The following is a 3,939-nucleotide window of genomic DNA, read 5'->3' as shown; positions in this document are numbered from 1 at the left end:
TATACCTTTTTGTAACTCGTCTTTACGCCTTTATATTCAAAATAATTCTTACAGCTGATATTTATAGATATAGATATAGATATAGATATATATATATATATATATATATATATATATATATATATATATATATATATATATATGTATATACATATATACATACATATATATATATATATATATATATATATATATTTATATATATACATTTAAATAAATATATATATATATACAGTATATATATATATATATATATATATATATATATATATATATATGATAAATTTTGCACATTTTTACGTGTTTTTCATATTCAAAATAAGCCATATATATTTTTGATATATTAATGTCTGGATTCTCTTAACGACCTCGGGATCAGAGCCCTAGGCGAAATCACACAAAGACAAGAGCTTGGCTCCGGCCGGGAATTCGTGGCCGAATGGGTTAGTCACTGTCTATATAAGCTTGCCGACCAGGGTTCGATTCCCGGCCGGAGCCAAGCTCTTGTCTTTGTGTGATTTCGCCTGGGGCTCTGATCCCGAGGTCGTTAAGAGAATCCAGACATTAATATATCAAAAATATATATGGCTTATTTTGAATATATATATATATATATACACAATATATATACGTATACATACATACATACATACATATATATATATAGAGAGAGAGGGAAAGAGAGAGAGAGAGAGAGAGAGAGAGAGAGAGAGAGAGAGAGAGAGAGAGAGAGAGAGAGAGAGAGCCTTACCTTATTTTGTTTGGGTTCTCCCAGGTCCCTCAGTGTGAGGCACCTCGTATATCCACCAGTGAGTTGCTAATGCATCTTCCGGTGTATTTTGCATCTTCCAGTCTTGGATGGTCTGGGATGCATCTTAGGTATTTATCGAGCTTATTCTTAAACACATCTACGCTCACTCCTGATATGTTTCGTAGATGAGCTGGCAGCACATTAAATAGTCGCTGCATTATCGATGCTGGTGCGTAGTAGATTAATGTCCTGTGCGCCTTTCTCAGTTTACCTGGAATATTTTTTGGCACTATTAATCTACCTCGGCTTGCTCTTTCTGATATTTTAAGCTCCATGATGTTTTCAGTAATTCCTTCTATTTGCTTCCATGCTTGTATTATCATGTAGCGTTCTCTTCTCCTTTCTAGACTGTATAGTTTTAAAAATTGCAGTCTTTCCCAGTAGTCAAGGTCCTTAACTTCTTCTATTCTAGCAGTATAGGACCTTTGTACACTCTCTATTTGCGCAATATCCTTTTGGTAGTGTGGGTACCATATCACATTGCAGTACTCGAGTGTACTACGCACATAAGTTTTGTAAAGCATAATCATGTGTTCAGCTTTTCTTGTTTTAAAGTGTCTGAATAACATTCCCATTTTTGCTTTACATTTAGCCAACAGTGTTGCTATTTGGTCGTTGCATAACATATTCCTATTTAAAATTACACCAAGGTCTTTAATTGCTTCCTTGTTTGTGATTGTCTCATTATTAGGTCCCTTGTATGCATACACCATTCCTTCTCTGTTTCCATAATTTATTGATTCGAATTTATCGGAGTTAAATACCATCCTATTTATCTCTGCCCATTCATATATTTTGTTTAGATTTCTTTGTAGTGAGTTCCTATCTTCATCACAAGTAATTTCTCTACTTATTCTTGTGTCATCGGCGAAACTTCTCACTACGGAGTTTTCAACATCACAGTCTATGTCTGAGATCATAATAACAAACAGCAGTGCAGCTAATACCGTACCTTGTGGCACACCCGATATTACCTGGGCTTCATCTGATTTCTCGTCATTTGCAACCACTATCTGTTTTCTGTTTTGCAGGAATTCTTTTACCCATTTTCCTATCTTTCCCACAATATTATGCTTTCTCATTTTTTTCTCCAATACGTTATGGTCTACCTTGTCAAAGGCTTTTGCAAAATCTAGATAGATCACATCTGTGTCTTTTTCATTTATCATATTTTTGTATATGTTTTCATAGTGTGCTATCAGTTGGGTCTGTGTACTTTTTCCAGGTACGAAACCGTGTTGACCCATATTAAACAAATTATTTTTGACCAAATGGTTCATTATTTTCTTTTTTATTACCCTCTCATACACTTTCATAATATGTGATGTTAGACTAACAGGTCTATAATTGCTTGCCTCTAGTCTTGATCCACTTTTGAAGATAGGGGTTATATAAGCTAATTTATGTTTAACATATATCTCGCTCATATCTACACTCTGTCTTAGCAGTATTGCAAGCGGCTTCGCGATAGTGTTTGCAGTTTTTTTTAACAAAATCGCTGGAACTCCATCTGGTCCGGCTGCCGATCCATTTTTAATTTCGTTTATAGCCGTGACAATATCTGCTTCATTAATATCTATATCCGTTAGATATTCAACATTTTCTTCTCTCATTTCTGTTTCATTATTCTCATTCGCAATTCTTGGCGTGAACTCACTCTTATATTTTTCTGCTAATATGTTGCATATTTCCTTTTTTTCATTCGTTAGCCGTCCTTCAATTCTTAGAGGGCCTATTTCTATTCTCCCTTTATTCATCTTTTTTGCATAGGAGTAAAGTACTTTGGGGTTTCTTTTTATATTTTGAAGTGTCCTTTCTTCTAAGTCCCTTTTTTCATTTTCTTTCGACTGTATAATCTTTTGTTCTGCATTTTCTATCTTACATTTTATTTCCCTCATTTTCCACACATTTTTTTCTTTTGCAAGATTTTTCTTCCACTTTTTAATTTTCTGAAATAAGATCCTTCTGTCTCTTGGTATGCACGTCTTTTGTTTATTGTTTTTTTCGGTACATATTTTTCAACAATTTTCTCCAGTATTTTGTACAGTATGTCCGTATTTACCTGTATATTATCACTTATAAATACATTTTTCCATTCTTTATTCAGTTCTTCATTTATTTCTGACCATTTTATATTCTTACTGTAAAAATTATATTTTCCATATCCTTCCCAAAGTTTTGTGCTTTTATCAATTCTATGACACTATTATTTCTTTAACATAATTCACCTCATTCACAAATACTAGATCTAGGACATTTTCCTTTCTTGTTGGAATGTGGTTTATTTGTTGCATATTATATTCTAATAGCATATCTTGAAGCTTTTCAAATTGCCTCTTATCTTCTGCGCTACTATTACTCTCTTTTTTATATGTATACATACAACCACTTTCTTCTATCCGTTCTTTCCAATCCACGAAAGGAAAGTTAAAATCTCCGGATAGGAGTATATTCCAGTCTTTATGGTTTCTACATATATCATCTATTTTTTCTATTATTATGTCAAACTCCTTAGTATTTGGGGGTCTGTAAACTACAATATTCACTAGTTTTTCAAACTCAAATTCTACCGCAATCAATTCACATTCTGTGTTGCTGTATTTTTCACAGACTTTTCCTTGATTTATGTCTCTTCCATATATTGCGGTTCCCCCTTGATTCCTATTTTTTCTGTCTGATCTATAATTTTTGGAAACCCTTTATCTGGTCATCACTGCCAGTCTCTTGGGAATACCATGTTTCACTTATATTTAATATATCTATTTTTTCAATTTGGGTTAGTTCTTCTAGGAACTCTATTTTCCTTTTAGAGTTACTCGTGACTAAACCCTGTGCATTCATCACTATTATGGTTTGTGTTTCATTCCCATTATTTAATATTGGTAATAATATGGATTCTCCCATGCTTCCTTCCTGTTCTGATATGATGTTCTTTTCTTCATTTCTCGGAATTCTGCCATTAAAAAATCCAACTTTTCCATAATATTTGTTCTTTCGCCTTCATACTTATTTTTGTGTGTAAACCTGCAATTATCCCCATATCTGCACCAACCCCTGGCATTATAGATGCATTCTTTGTAGTTGGGCTCTATTTGTGGAGATTTGGGTTGAAAGGCCTTTTTTGGTGC

Source organism: Palaemon carinicauda, chromosome 30 (assembly GCF_036898095.1).
Source record: "Palaemon carinicauda isolate YSFRI2023 chromosome 30, ASM3689809v2, whole genome shotgun sequence".
Taxonomy (NCBI): Eukaryota; Metazoa; Arthropoda; class Malacostraca; order Decapoda; family Palaemonidae; genus Palaemon; species Palaemon carinicauda.
Note: the sequence above shows the minus strand (reverse complement) of the source record.